This window comes from Humulus lupulus, chromosome X, assembly GCF_963169125.1.
Source record: "Humulus lupulus chromosome X, drHumLupu1.1, whole genome shotgun sequence".
Taxonomy (NCBI): domain Eukaryota; kingdom Viridiplantae; phylum Streptophyta; class Magnoliopsida; order Rosales; family Cannabaceae; genus Humulus; species Humulus lupulus.
Window position 1 is genome coordinate 113,165,650 of NC_084802.1, and position 16,193 is coordinate 113,181,842.

Below are 16,193 nucleotides of genomic sequence, written 5' to 3' on the forward strand. Positions count from 1 at the left end.
AAGACAATAGTTTCTTTTTTAAACTTTGCTGCACGGGCAGTAAATCTTTTTCTTTTACTTGAACAGTTACATCCAAGCAGCGATGCTTGCGGTGTAAAGGCTTAAATCTTGATGCTATAATATCTTTATTTATTATAACATTTGTCCGTATGACCGAACTTCGCATAGTACTTTTGCATGATTTAACAAAACATATATTTTGAAAAATACTCTAAGTACTGTAGCATGCTTTCACTCATTTTGTTCATGTGTTTACATATCTTGAGAGTATGCTTTGCTATCGATGTGCCTTATATGCCCCCTAAGTGATCGAGGAGCTTTATGGTCCTTGGTCACTTGCCTTGACCATGGCCTGTTCGAACATTCCTGTTCGTGTAAAAAATGATACTTGTAATACAGCTAAACAACACACGTAATGAACAAATACTTGCAAATGTAAATTCACAAAGGTTGGCAAGAATGACTGGCTGCGCACAGTCCCTTATAATCTCATATTAAAAATGGACTAAACATGTCTTTACGAGTGATTCTATAATAGAATCTTACATATACGAGCAGTTAGCCATACAGCGTGGCTAACCCTCTTTGCAAAACTTGTAAAAAAAATTGAAAATTTTTACGTAAGCCAGTCCTTTAAAAAGGACTGTTCATTGATAATACTTGCGCAGGTGTTCTCCATTCCAATAGCGTGGAACGAGATCTCCGTTTAAGCGTGCAAGTTTGTATGTGCCTGGGTGAAGGACTTCTTCAATCTGGTAAGGTCCTTCCCAATTATGTCCGAGCACTCCAGCAGTGGGGTCACGGGTATTTAAGAAAACTCGTCGTAGTACTAAGTCACCGACGTTGAATTTTCTTTCTTTAACTTTGGAGTTAAAGTACCGGGCGACTTTTTGCTGGTAAGCAGCAACTCGGAGTTGAGATTTCTCTCGCATTTCATCGATTGTGTCTAGGGAGTCCATCATTAGCTGGCTGTTCTGATCCTGGTCGTAAGTTAAGCGCCGATGTAAGGGGGGATCTAACTCGACAGGCCACATGGCCTCATATCCATAGGCCAAGGAAAATGGGGTATGGCCTGTTGCTGTACGGTGGGACGTTCTATACGACCATAGGACCTCAGGCAGCTGCTCCGGCCACGCTCCTTTAGCTTCTTCAAGTCTTTTCTTCAGGGTGTCTTTAAGAGTTTTGTTCACGGCTTCGACTTACCCATTCGCTTGGGGGTGTGCGACTGAAGAAAAGCTTTTAATAACTCCATGCCTTTCGTAGAAATCGGTGAATAAGTTGCTGTCAAATTGGGTCCCGTTGTCTGAAATATCTTCCTGGGCAGACCATACCGGCATACAATGTTCTTGATGATGAAGTCAAGAACTTTCTTGGTCGTGATGGTTGCGAGTGGTTCAGCTTCGGCCCATTTGGTGAAGTAATCAACTGCCACAACTGCGTACTTTACTCCACCTTTCCCTGTAGGCAGGGATCCAATCAAATCTATTCCCCATACTGCGAAAGGCCATGTGCTTTGCATCTGTTTTAGTTCATTTGGAGCTGCTCGTGGAATCTTGGAGAACCTTTGACATTTGTCGCATCTTCGCACATACTCCATCGAATCCTTGTTCATTGTTGGCCAGAAGTAGCCTTGCCTTAGAATCTTTTTCGCCAAACTTTGCCCCCCAGCGTGATCCCCGCAAAAGCCTTCATGCACCTCCTTCATGAGTTCCTTAGCTTTTTCTGGTGTAACGCACCTGAGTAGTGGCATTGAATATCCTCTTCGGTACATAACACCATCAACCAGTATGTACCTAGTGGCTCACCTTTGCAGAGTCCTGGCTTTGTTTCTATCTGCTGGCAGTGTACCATTCGTCAGATACTCCAAGTAAGGTGCCATCCATGTATCTTCTAGACGAATCTCCATATTGGCTTCGTCCGCTTCTATGCTTGGCCTATTCAGTCTTTCTACTGGAACTATGTTCAAGGTGTCTGCATCCTTTGTGCTCGCGAGTTTAGGCAGGGCGTCCGCATTCGAATTCTGGTCTCGCGAAATTTGCTGGAGGGTGTATTTTGTAAACTGGGCTAGCAAATCCTTCGTTTTATTCAGGTAGGCCATCATCTTTAAGCCTCGTGCTTGATATTCTCCCAGGACTTGATTTACGACTAGCTGTGAGTCACTGTAAATATCAAGCGTCTTTATGCTCATATCTTTGGCCATCCTTAATCTAGCGAGGAGTGCTTCGTATTCCGCTTCATTGTTTGATGCGGCGAAGTCGAACCTGATTGCGCAGTGAAATCGATGCCCTTCCAGCGTTATCAATATCACTCCCGCTCCAGCGTGGGATTCATTGGATGAACCATCTGTGAATAGCTTCCATGAAGGAGTTTTGTCTTGAGGCATGGGCACTTCAGGCTGTTCGCACTGCTCACTGTCTGGGAGTTCAGTGAATTCCGCAACAAGATCGGCCAAGACTTGTCCCTTTATTGCTGCTCGCGGTGAATAAGTTATATCGAACTGCCCTAGTTCGACTGCCCATTTTAACAATTGCCCAGCCGCCTCAGGTTTTTGGAGGACTTGCCGAAGGGGCTGGTCGGTTAGAACTGCGATAGGATGGGCTTGGAAGTAAGGACGCAACTTCCTGGAGGCTAGTATTAAGCAATATGCTAACCTTTCGATTGGTGGATATCTTAATTCTGCACTGATTAGTCTTTTGCTGACATAGTAGACTGCTTTCTGTACGCTTTCTTCTTCCCGTACAAGCACCGCACTAGCAGCAACTTCAGTAATCGCCAGATAAATAAACAAAGTTTGTCCTTCGATCGGTTTTGACAGGATGGGAGGTTGCGCCATATGAGCTTTCAAGGCTTGGAATGCTTGCTCGCAGTCTCCCGTCCATTCAAACTTCTTATTGCCCCTGAGTAGATTGAAGAAAGGGACACATTTGTCAGTTGATTTGGAGATGAATCTACTCAGGGCAGCGATCCTTCCGGTCAAACTTTGTACATCCTTGATCTTCTTCGGTGACTTCATGTCAATCAGGGCTTTTATCTTGTCAGGGTTGGCCTCGATTCCCCTTGAATTCACTATAAACCCCAAAAACTTCCCTGATCCGACTCCAAAGGAACATTTGAGGGGATTCAACTTCATCTGGAACTTTTTTAACACATCAAAGCACTCTTGCAGATCCCTCACATGTCCTTCTGCCTTTTTAGACTTTACCAGCATGTCATCCACATATACCTCCATGTTTGCACCGATCAGCTCCTTAAACATGTGTTTGACTAGCCGTTGGTAAGTTGCACCTGCGTTTTTCAGTCCGAAGGGCATGACTTTGTAGCAGTACAAGCCCGTATCGGTCCGAAAGCTGGTGTGATCCTCGTCAGGGGGATGCATGCTAATCTGGTTGTAGCCCGAATATGCATCCATGAACGAGAGGATCTCATGTCCTGCAGTCGCATCGACCAACTGATCGATTCTTGGGTGTGGGAAGCAGTCTTTTGGGCATGCTTTATTGAGGTCTGTAAAATCCACACAGGTCCGCCACTTGCCGTTAGGCTTGGGTGACCAGCACCGGATTTGAGACCCATGACGGATAAAACGCCACCCTGATAAACCCATTCTCCTTAAGTCTTTCGACTTCTTCCTTCAAGGCTCTTGATCTATCTTTATCGAGCAGCCTTCTCTTTTGTTGCACGGGTGGAAAAGTTTTATCTATGTTCAAGACATGGCTGATTACCGCAGGATCTATCCCCACCATGTCTTTGTGCGACCAGGCGAAAAGTTCCTGGTTCTTTCGCAAGAATTCCACCAATGCATGCTTTGTGGTAGGCTCTAAATTTTTCCCAACCTTCACAACTCTGGTCGGGTTTTCTTTGTCGAGTCGGACCTCCTCCAGGTCCTCGACGGGTCCAACATTCTCTTCAAAATCCCCAAAGCGAGGATCCAAATCTCCATCCTCACTTTGGGCAACACCCTATTTGGTGACTTCACCACCTGATTGGGCTTGCGTATCTACTACCATCTGCAATCGGTCTGGAGTGGTGCTCCTCGACGTTCCACCTTTCGCCTTTGTGATCGAGGCGTTGTAGCACTCCCTAGCTTCCCTTTGGTTTCCTAAAACGCGTCCTACCCCTGCGTCCATTGGGAACTTCATGGCTAAGTGCCACATAGAGATGACGGCCCGTAGATCAACCAGTATGGGCCTTCCGATAACGGCGTTGTATGCCGAAGGACAATCGACCACTACAAAAGTGGCGAGTAATGTCCTTGTTGCAGGCGTTGTACCCGTCGTTACTGGAAGTTTGATCATTCCGGCTGGGGCGAGTCCTTCTCCAGAGAAGCCATATATCGTCTGATTGCAGGGCTCCAAGTCCTTTACGGACAATTTCATGCGTTCCAGTGTTGACTTATACAGGATGTTCACTGAACTTCCTGTATCGACTAGTACCCTCTTTACCATCATATTGGCCATCTGGATGTCCACGACCAGCGGATCGGAATGTGGGAACCGGACGTGTTGGGCATTGCCATCAGAGAAGGTTATCTCACCTTCCTCTGATCGAGCCTTTTTTGGTGCACGGTCCTCCACAGTCATCATCTCGATGTCCTGGTCGTGGTGCAGAGTCTGAGCATATCGTTCTCTGGCCTTTCCGCTATTTCCCGCGAGGTGCGGGCCTCCACAGATGGTTAAGAGTGTTCCAGCCACGAGGGCAGGCTGTAATGGTGGCGAGCGTTGTCGTGTGGACGCCTGCTCATTGCCACTTGGAGCTTTTCATTGGGAATTTCCCGAGGCCCGTACGTACCTTCTCAAGTGTCCTTGTCTAATAAGGAACTCGATTTCGTCTTTTAACTGGTTGCATTCGTTAGTGTCATGTCCGTAGTAGTTATGGTAACGACAGAACTTGGTAGTGTCTCTTTTCGAAATGTCCTTTTGAATGGGTCCAGGTTTTTTGTAAGGCACACTAGAGCTTGTGGCCTGGTAAACCTCTCCCCGAGACTCAACGAGGGCAGTGTAGTTAGTGAACCTAGGTTCATAACGATTACCCTTGGCTCGTTTGTTGTCGGAGGTGGAAGGCTCGTTATACGGCCGTTTCCCACCATTATTGCCATTACCGTTGCCGTTTCCGTTGCCTTTGCCGTTGCCATTAGGTTTGGAATCATTGGCGGCTTTGGCGGGCTCGACGACCTTCTTACCCTTGTTCGAGGGTTTTCCATCATCAGCAATGGCCTCTTCGAGCTTGATGTAACGATCAGCTAGGTCAAAGAACTCCTGGGTTGTTTTAACTCCTTCCTTTCGGAGACTTTTCTAGAGGGGAGAGCAACGTTTAACCCCTGCGGTAATGGCCATCATCTTGCCTTCATCTCTGACTATTTTTGCTCCAGCTGCCGCTCGCATAAAGCGCTGGACATAATCCTTCACTGACTCCCCGTCCTGCTGGCGAATTTCGACTAGCTGGTTTGCTTCGGTTGGGTGCACACAACCCGCATAGAACTGTCCGTAGAAATCCCTTACGTACATTTCCCAGGAAACTATGCTTGCAGGCGGGAACTTAAAGAACCACTCTTGCGCTGCTTCAGAAAGTGTTGCAAGGAAGATCCTGCACCGAGCGTCTTCGGACACTTTCTAAATGTCCATCTGAATCTCAAATTTATTCACATGCGAGACTGGGTCCCCATATCCATCAAAGTTTGGGAGCGTAGGCATCTTGAATTTTCTGGGGGTTTCGGTATTAGCTATCCTTTGGATGAAAGGAGTGCCTTTTCTCCTATCGTGGTCGATGTAAGAAGTCCTTCCTCCGACCAGCTGCTAAACAGCCTGGTTGAGTGCGTCTATCTGGGCCTGCACTGCGGTAGGAATCGCGGTAGCCTCTGTTGCTGGGGGGACATTCTCGCCGTGCCTCTCGCGGCGATCATTGAGTACATCTCTCAGGTCCACTTCTCTTCTTCGATGCTCGCTACCACCGAGCCGGTTGAAGACATTATTTTGTCTGGGCTGCCCCCCAGCATCCTGTCTATTTGGTTGGTCGTCTTGAGGTACTTGACTCCTGCTTTTACCTCTTTCTCCATTCCTCCAACCAGCATTTCCCTTGCCTGAGTCAGCCTCATTGTATCCGTGGCCATCTCTGAACCTTGACTGGCTATGGTGAGATCGACTGTTCCCCCGATGCCCATTCCTGGCTGAACCATCCCGAGCGTTAGAGGGTGGTCTGCGCTGGTCGTGGTGTCCCCGTGCATCATCGTGCCGTGGGGGGCCCCGGACCGCAGAGCCGAACTCTGAGTCTCTCCTGTTGCCAGGAGGGTACCGACCTCTGTTCGGTAGGTTCGACCCATCATCCCCATGGCGTCTAGGCCTGCGAGGCTGATGCTCGGCCCTATTCTGCCTCTGTTGCGGGGGATTAACCTAGCAGCTTGGGATGGTGGCTGTGCCTCAGGATCCTGTGGGACATCGTCATGGGGCATCTGAGGCTGCTCGGGCCTTTGCGAACTCGAAGGTTGAATCGGTGGGCTCGGATTAGGACCCCTCTGGGGTGGCCCATTCACCGGTTGGTCAGGCTGCGAGGCAGGTGCAGCCTGATTTCTAGCCAACAGCAAGGCTGCCTCTAGGGCTGCCATGGCTTCGCTCTGGCGGCGATCCACCTCCGCCTGTCTTTCGCTCAATTCTGCGCGCTGCCTTTCTATCTCCTGCTGCTGCCGCGCCATGACTTCAGCGACAGTCTCCTGACTGGCTCTCAGGTGAGCCAGCTCTTCTTGCAACGCGCCCAGAGTACTCTTCAGCGTTGCATCATCCATTTCGTCCTCTTCAAAGTCCAGTTGTGGCTCATCCTCCGCCATGCTCGCAGGAGGAGGAGGAGGTGGCGGGTTTGACGGTGCAGCGGCGGCCGCCTGTCCAGTTTTCCTTCCATCTTTTGCCATTAGTTTTCTTAACAGCAATAAATCAATCTCTCAATGAAAGCACTAGAATGTTGACCCAAGATTTGGCCAACTGACACGGAGTCAAAATTTGATTGATGTGAACGAATGTATAGAGAAGAACGTAATGACAAAAGTAAACAAAACACAGTGATTTATAGTGGTTCGGCCCCAGGATCTTGTAATGACCTACGTCCACTTAGACTAATATTGATATAAGAATCAGAAGAGTGATCAAAGAACTAGGGTTCAATGAGTTTCACTAACCTCTCAAGAGCAATACAAGTTTTCTAAGAGAATTATTATAGTTTCGAATGATTCAAAAGCCAAAAAGTCCCCTCCCTTGAGCTATCTCTTGCTATTTATAGGCTCAAGGAGGGTTACAAAAGATTGTTACAGATATTCTTTCCTGAATAATCGGATACCCAGAAGATTGTATGAGATAAATTCGGGATTCATAAAGATCTTCCCATAAATTTTGCCTTGTACACGGAACCATCGACCAGACTGGTCGCGGGTAAGACGGGCTTACCCTGCTTCTACTGTGTCTTCTGGTCGATACTCTAGCAGACGCTTCCAGGTGTCAGCCACGTGTCCAGAGATTACTTGCCACGTCACCAATGCCAATTTATTGGATAACAGATATTATATATATATATTTTGTAAACGTTAAGCACAAGGTTATTCTCCTTGAGATAATTTATCTATAATTTTAGTATCTAAGTTTTATTTATTCCTTGATCTCTTTCTCCATCCTCATGATGTGCACGTTTAAAGCCTTAGGAAATGACCCTTAGGTCGAGATAGATCCTTCTGGCTATAACCAAAAAGATTATTTATACCCTACCTGTTAAGTATCAGGCCCTAGACCCGGTTGTATTCGGGGTTTTTTTAAATAAAAACCTAGTTCGCATTAATTTTATCGACACTTCGCTTTTTCTTTAGAAAAAACATTGGTTAATCAATTTTACCAACTTCTAAGTTTCAGAACCGGTCGTGTCTAGGATATTTAATTAAAAACTTAGTTCGCGTTAGTTTTATTGACACCTCGCGTTTTTTTAGAAAAACACTGGTTAATCAATTTAACCAACTTCTAAGTTTCGGAACCTGGTCGTGTCCAGGATATTTAATTAAAAACTTAGTTTGCGTTAGTTTTATTGACTCCTCATGGTTTTTAGAAAAACATAGTTTAATCAATTTAACCAACTTCTAAGTTTTGGAACCTAGTCGTGTCCAGGATATTTAATTAAAAAATTAGTTCGCATTAGTTTTATTGACACCTCGCGTTTTTTAGAAAAACATTGGTTAATCAATTTAACCAACTTCTATGATTCGAAACCTGGTCGTGTCCAGGATATTTAATTAAAAACAAAGTTCACGTTAGTTTTATTGATACCTTGCGTTTTTTTAGAAAAACACTGGTTAATCAATTTAATCAACTTCTAAGTTTCGGAACCTGGTTGTGTCCAGGATATTTAATTAAAAACTTAGTTCGTGTTAATTTTATTGACACCTCGCGTTTTTTAGAAAAACACTGGCTAATCAATTTAACCAACTTCTACGTTTTGAAACCTGGTCGTGTCTAGGATATTTAATTAAAAACATTGTTCACATTAGTTTTATTGACACCTCGCATTTTTTTTGGAAAAATACTGGTTAATCAATTTAACCAACTTCTAAGTTTTAGAACCTGGTCGTGTCCAGGATATTTAATTAAAAACTTAGTTCGCTTTAGTTTTATTGACACCTCGCATATTTTAGAAAAACACTGGTTAATCAATTTAACCATCTTCTATGTTTCAGAACCTGGTCGTGTCCAGGATATTTAATTAAAAACTTAATTCGCGTTAGTTTTATTGACACCTTGCGTTTTTTAGAAAAACACTGGTTAATCAATTTAACCAACTTCTAAGTTTCGGAACCTGGTCGTGTCAAGGATATTTAATTAAAAACTTAGTTTTCGTTAGTTTTATTGACACCTCGCGTTTTTTAGAAAAACATTGGTTAATCAATTTAACCAACTTCTATGTTTCAGAACCTGGTCGATGGCCACTACTGCAAAGCAAACTCCTCCCTTCCCTGTGGGCAGGGATCCAATTAAATCGATTCCCCATACTGGGAATGGCCAGGGGGATGATATCATTTTTAGCTTGACTAGAGGAGCTCTGTCGATGGTGGCAAACCGCTGGCACTTATCACACTTTTTGACATAGGAGATGGAGTCCTTTGATAACATGGGCCAAAAGTACCCCTGCCTTACTATTTTTAACGCCAGGTTTTTCCCCCCAGCGTGATCCCCACAGAAGCCTTCATGCACCTCCTGCAAAATAGTTTTGGCTTCCTCTGGCAGAACACACCGTAGAAGGGGCAAGGAATGGCCACATCGGTACAACGTCCCGTTTATGATTGTATACCTTGGAGCTTGATAGAGTATTCTCCTTGCGTCTTTTCGCTCCTCAGGAAAATTAAATTTCATAAGATATTCTATTATGGAAGACATCCAGGTCAATCTGGTATTGATCATCTCGACCTCCATCGCACTTCCCGTAACGCTCGGGTTTTCCAAGAATTCAACTGGTACTATGCTCAGAGTCTTGACTTCTTTGGAGGTAGCGAGTCTAGCCAGAGCATCAACATTTGCGTTCTGCTCGTGAGGGATCTGCTCGATTAGGCTATATTCAAACTCGGATATCTCCTTCTTCACCTTGGCCAGGTAAGCCTCCATTTGGGCCCCTCCAACTTGATATTCCCCAGACGCTTGGTTTACCACGAGCTAGGAATCACTGTAGCAGTGGACGATGCTGGCTTTCAACTCCTTCGCCACTCTAAGCCCGACCAATAGGGCTTCGTATTCAACTTCGTTGTTGGACGCCTAAAACTCGAACTGTTGACCGCGTTTTTGGCCAAACACGTGTAGACATCAAAAACGACAAAAACCTTCAAGAGAAATAAACGACATAGACGATTTTTATAGTGGTTCAGCCCCAATGTGTTGGTAATAGCCTACTCCACTTAGAGTTGTGATTATAGATCTACACTGAAGATCAGATGAACCTGAGTCAACTGAGTTTCTTCAGTGCAGATTACAAGAACACAAGAATTCTCTCAAATACAAGTACTCTCTCTTTAGAAATTTAGAATATGAATCAAAAGTCCAAAATTCCTTGTTATCCCCAAAATTTGAAAATGATGATGTGGCGATAGAAATGACAAGTGGCAAGGAATGGTTGGGTGACTTGGCTTAGGAGTAACCCAGTAGACCGATGAAGAATTTTGACTGGCTTGAGAAGTGTCATGACTGACCAGGCATGACCTTGTCCAACCAGTCACATGTTTGTCTGCCCAGGCATGACCTTGTTTGCCCAGGAATGACCTTGTCTGCCTAGCAATGACCTTGTCTACCCAGGAATGACCTTGTCTGCCTAGCAATGACCTTGTCTGCCCAGAAATGACCTTGTCTGCCCAGGAATGACCTTGCCTGCCCAGGCATGACTTTGTCCGACCAGGCATGAACTTGGCCGATCGGTCATGACCATGTCCGACCAGTCAAGTGCATGTCTGCCCAGCTAAGTGCGTGTCTGCCCAGCTAAGTGCATGTCTGCCCAGTTAAGTGCATGACTGCCCAATAAAGGTGTGGCCGACCAGACTGAAGGTGATATGGATCAACTAGATAGAGCAGGACTATGTCAAGATTCCCAGAAACAGCTTCAACAAGAATCGGTCTTGGCATACGTGGGAATCTCTCATTTATCCCACAAATTTGCTGTACTGTTACATTTTGAATATTGTTGTAATTTAAATATAATGAGAATAATAAAATATCCCGATTATGGGGGATATCATCTATACGATCTTAAGCCTATAAATACAAGGCTTATGGCATCATAAAGTGGACTTTTGGAATTTTGAACTTTTGATCTGAATTTTCTAGAGAGAGAGAGAGAGTACTTGTATTTGAGAGAATTCTTTTATTCTGGTAATCTACACAGAAGAAACTCTGTGGACTCAGGTTCATCTGATCTTGACTGTAGATATATAATCATAACTCTAAGTGGATTAGGCTATTACCATCACATTGGGGCTGAACCACTATAAAATCGTCTATGTCATTTATTTTCTCTTGAAGGTTTTATCGTTTTTGACATTCTCACGACGTTGGCAAAAAACGCGGTCAACATTTTGGTGCTTTCATTGAGAGCCTGAAGAGAAAGACAGACGGTCCCTGAAGTATTATGGCGCCTAAGAACACCAATGCGACCTCCAAGAAGACAGGCTCCTCTAAAGAGCCTGCCAGATTAGAAGGTCCTAGCCTTCAAGATTGTGAAACTGAGCCTAGAGTCGTACTCGAAGATGTAACCCCAGAGGTTGAAGAGCTCCAGGAAGCCATGAGCGCCTTCCAGGAGGAGATGGCACAGTTCAATGACAGACAGGAGGCGTTCGCTAAAGAAATGGCTAGGCAGAATGCCGCATTCGAGCAGCAAAGATCGGAAATGGATGCCAGGAGTGAGGAGATCCGGCGACAGCAGGAGGAGGCCGATAGGCGACATCGTGAGGCTGCACTTGCTCTGGAGGCAGCTACGCAGCTGACCTGGGCCAATGCTCAAGTTGTACCTAGAGTGGCAGCCACCCCAGGAGCAAGGACCACAGAAGCTGGATGTAAGAATACTGATAGACCCCACTCTCGCGGATCAAGCAGGGGTGGTAGTAACCCACCTGGTCGTGAGGAAGATGGAGTCCGGTCGGACACTGCCTCAACTCAAAGGGGGAACTCTAGAACCCCCTCAAGGAGCCACCGATCAGAGACTTCCAGGTCAGGAAGTCATAAGTCAGGTAGCAAGAAAACACCTCCTAAGCAGGAGCACAATAGAGCTCCTCGAGGTAAAGAAACTTCCCACTTCAAAGATGGGCATGGGCGTGATGAAGCTGACAGTCATCACACAGACCAGTCAAAAGAGAAGAATAATGACAACCATCGAGGAGGAAAAGATCGCCCAGCTCAGACAAGAAGGCCACCACTACATCCCAACCAGCGCAGTGGCAAGGAGCATGTTCCACCCAGCAAACCTTCTGAGAAGACTCGGAGTACAGTATTCGATCGATTGGGAAAGCACACTACTCAGAAGGATCTAAGGGACGTCCTTACTGATAGAAGAAGGACCGTCCCGGTCGAAGGGCAAGAGCCAATTTGACCTACCAGTCCAGTAGAAATACTCGATGATGGTCTGCCGGATAGGAGCGCCCGACCAGGCGATCCCGAAAATGAGTCCCAAGCAGTGGCCCCAGGCATTCAAGCCCAGCATGATGCTCTGACAGCAGCAGTCCAGAGTCTGTCAAAACGACCATCTGCGAATTATCCAGTAGACCACAGGAGTGGCAACCCTTTCTGTGCTCGAATTAAAGCAGCCCAACCACCAGCGAAATACAAAGCACCAGTACTGCCAGTTTATACAGAAAAGGCAGACCCGATAAGGCATGTTGGGAAGTTCGAAGATCAGATGGAGCTGCTCGGGGTGAGTGATGACTATCGGTGCAGAGTCTTCCCCACCACGCTGTCCGACACTACCCAGGAGTGGTATTGGAAGTGTAAGCCGAACTCCATCACTTCTTGGGAAAGTTTTAGAAAGGAGTTTTGCAGGCAGTTTAGTGCTGCTCGGACACCTCCTGTTTACGCCAATCACTTGGAAGATATTAAGCAAGGAACGGATGAGTCTCTCAAGAACTACATACAAAGGTTCATGAGAGAAGCTAACCGAGCTACTGCAATTGGAGATGAGGGGAAGATGGTGGCAATTTCTTCTGGAATTATCTATTGGAGTCCTTTGTGGGACAGCATTCATCGCAATCCAATTTCAACATTACAACAATTTTTGGACTGGGTGGACAAATACATGAAGTTGGATGATGCGATTGAGAAGGGAGAGAAGGGCTTGAACAATCCGAGCGGATCGACTGATCCTCCCAAGAATGGTGGAAATGATCAAAATGGTGGTAAGAAACGTGGGAATAACGGGTCTGACCGCCACAATGAGAAGAAGGCTAAGTCGGGACAAAACGACAAGCCAACTAAGTACAAACCCCGGTTCACCAACTACACCACTCTTTCGTCGAGCCGAACAGAGATCTATTTGGCCAGTCACCAAGAGGTCCCCTACCGGAAACCCCCACCTATCAAGAAGGAGATGAGTAAGAGAGATATGAACAAGTTCTGTCGCTTCCATGGAGACTATGGTCACGACACGAATGAGTGCAATCATCTCAAAGATGAGATAGAGTTTCTCCTCCGGTCGGGGAAGCTGAAGAAGTATCGAGCAGAGAAGACCCAGAGAGAGGAGAGTAACAACAATCCTGGGTTCAAGCGGCAACGATCCCCACCTTTGCAACCTGAACCTGTGGACTTCACACTAGATACCATATGTGGAGGTCCACATCTTGCTGGAGATAGCAATAAGGCGAGGGAGAGGTATGCTCGCACCCTTCGTCATGAGTTGGATGCAGCATCAACCTCCGAAGTTATGACAGTGGAGGAGCGATCGCCAAAGAACCCATGATACGAAAGTAAGTCCCTCACTTTCACTGAAGAAGAGGCTTGACACGTAAGGTATCCTCACAATGACCCTCTTGTTGTGACAGTCCAAATTGCCAATATGAAGGTGAAGAGATGTCTGGTCGACACAGGGAGTTTTGTGAACATTATTTATAAGTCATCCTTCGAGAGGATAAGGCTATCTATCAATGACTTGAAGCCATGCTCTCAAGTCATTTATGGGTTCACTGGAGAAGGATTGTCACCAGCTGGAACCATTAAGTCGCCAGTCATGACGGGGGAGGCTCCCAAACATGAGACAGTAATGACCGAGTTTTTGATTGTTGACTACCCGTCCGCCTACAATGTGGTTATTGGTCAACCACTGCTCACAAACTTACATGCGGCAGTTTCAATCTGGAACCTTTCCATGAAGTTCCCGACCAGTGCGGGCATAGGCTGCGTCCAAGGAGACCAGAGGGAGGCTAGGGAGTGCTATAATGCCTCGGTAGCTAAAGCAAGGAAGGGGGCCAAGGAGAGCAACATGATTGTATGTGCTGAGAGAGAGGAGGTGGACGAGATGGATGTCGACCGGAGTTTTGCAGTTGTAACCGATCAGGAAGAGATGTTAGAGGAGTTTGGCCAAGAGAGCACTCTTGGTTTAAAAGAGCAGAAAACCCCATACTGTGATGAAGTCACCAAATAGGGCGTTGCCCAAAGCGAGGGAAGGGACTTTGATCCTCTCTTTGGGGATTATGAAAGTGATGTGGGACCATCCGAGGAGTTAGAGGAGGTCCTGATAGATGAGAATGACCCGACCAGAGGGGTCAAAATTGGAAAAAAGTTGAAAGCAGAGGTGAGAGCACAGCTGGTGGAATTCTTGCGAAGGAATCAAGATGTCTTCGCCTGGTCTCACAAGGATATGGTGGGTATCTCACCAACTGTGATCAGCCACGTGCTCAACATGGATGAAAGTTATCCAGCGGTGTAGCATAAAAGGAGATTGCTTGACAAGGATCGAGCAAAGGCTCTTAAGGGGGAGGTAAAGCGGCTAAAGGAGAATGGGTTTATAAGGGAAGCATATTACCCTGCCTGGGTTTCAAACCCAGTGTTGGTGCCCAAACCCAATGGAAAATGGAGGACTTGTGTAGATTTTACCGACTTGAACAAAGCATGCCCAAAGGACTGCTTTCCTTTACCGAGAATAGACCAGTTGGTAGATGCAACCTCTGGTCATGAAACATTGTCCTTCATGGATGCATATTCGGGCTACAACCAGATCAATATGTATCTTCCTGTTGAAGAACATACCAGCTTCCAAACAGACATAGGGCTATACTACTACAAGGTCATTCCCTTCGGATTGAACAATGCGGGAGCTACCTACCAACATTTGGTGAATGGTATGTTCTGTGACTTAATCGGCAAGAGCATGGAGGTGTACGTAGACGATATGCTGGTAAAATCAAAGGAAGCTGAAGGGCATGTGCGAGACTTGGAGGTGTGTTTTGTAATACTGAGAAAGTACAGCATGAAGTTAAACCCCCTCAAGTGCTCATTTCGAATGGGTTCTGGAAAATTTCATGGGTTTATTGTGAACTACCGAGGAATAGAGGCAAACCAAGAAAAGATAAAGGCTCTCATAGACATGAAGTCTCCGGCCAAAATTAAGGATGGGGAAAGCTTGACTGGGCGGATTGTAGCTCTAAGCAGGTTCGTCTCTAAATCAACGGACAAGTGCGTCCCATTTTGTAACATGCTTAGAGGAAGCAAGAAGTTTGAGTGGACGGTAGAATGTGAGCAAGCTTTCCAAGCCATAAAGGAACATTTGGCCAACCTCCTGTTCTTTCGAAGCCCGTAGATGGAGAAGACCTCTTTATGTACCTAGCAGTCACGGAGCATGCTGTTAGTGTTGCCCTAGCACGAGAAGAGGATAGAGTGTAGCACCCGGTGTACTATGTCAGCAAACGGTTGACAGGAGCAAAATCCCGGTATCCCATGATCGAGAAGTTGGCTTATTGCTTGTTACTTGCATCACAAAAATTGCGGCCGTACTTCCAGGTACACCCCATTAAAGTCCTTACCGACCAACCCCTACGTCATGTCTTACAGAAGCCGGAGTCATCTAGTCGATTACTTAAATGGACAGTTGAGTTGGGCCAATTCGAAATCAAGTACCAACCGAGATCTGCTATTAAGGGTCATGCTTTGGAAAATTTCATTGCTGAATGTACTGGGATCGCTGATGTTCCCGACCAGCAAGAGCGTGTCACTGAGCAGAAAGAGGAACTTCCTTCTTGGCAACTTTTTGTTGATGGGTCGTCGAATGAGCATCATTCAGGAGCTGGGATATATTGGTTACGCCAGAGAAGCACCGAATTCATTGTGCACTAAGGTTCAGATTCAATGCTTCTAATAATGAGGTGGAGTATGAAGCTCTCCTAGCAGGCTTACGCCTAGCTAGAGATGTGTGTGCCTGGTCGGTGGAAGTGAACAGCGATTCCCAATTGGTGGTCTACCAAGTCTTGGGGGAATATCAGGCAAGGGGCCTACGCATGGTGCCATACTAAAATAAGACCAAGGATCTGCTAGCACAATTCGAGGAGTACACCATCAAGTTGGTACCACGGGAGCAGAACTCTAATGCAGATGCTCTAGCAAAGTTAGCTAGTGCAAAAGATGCCGAAACTCTGAACATAGTAGCAGTGGAATATTTGGCGGAGCCGAGCATTAATGAACAAGAAGCCATGCCTATCACAATAGCTAACATTTGGATGA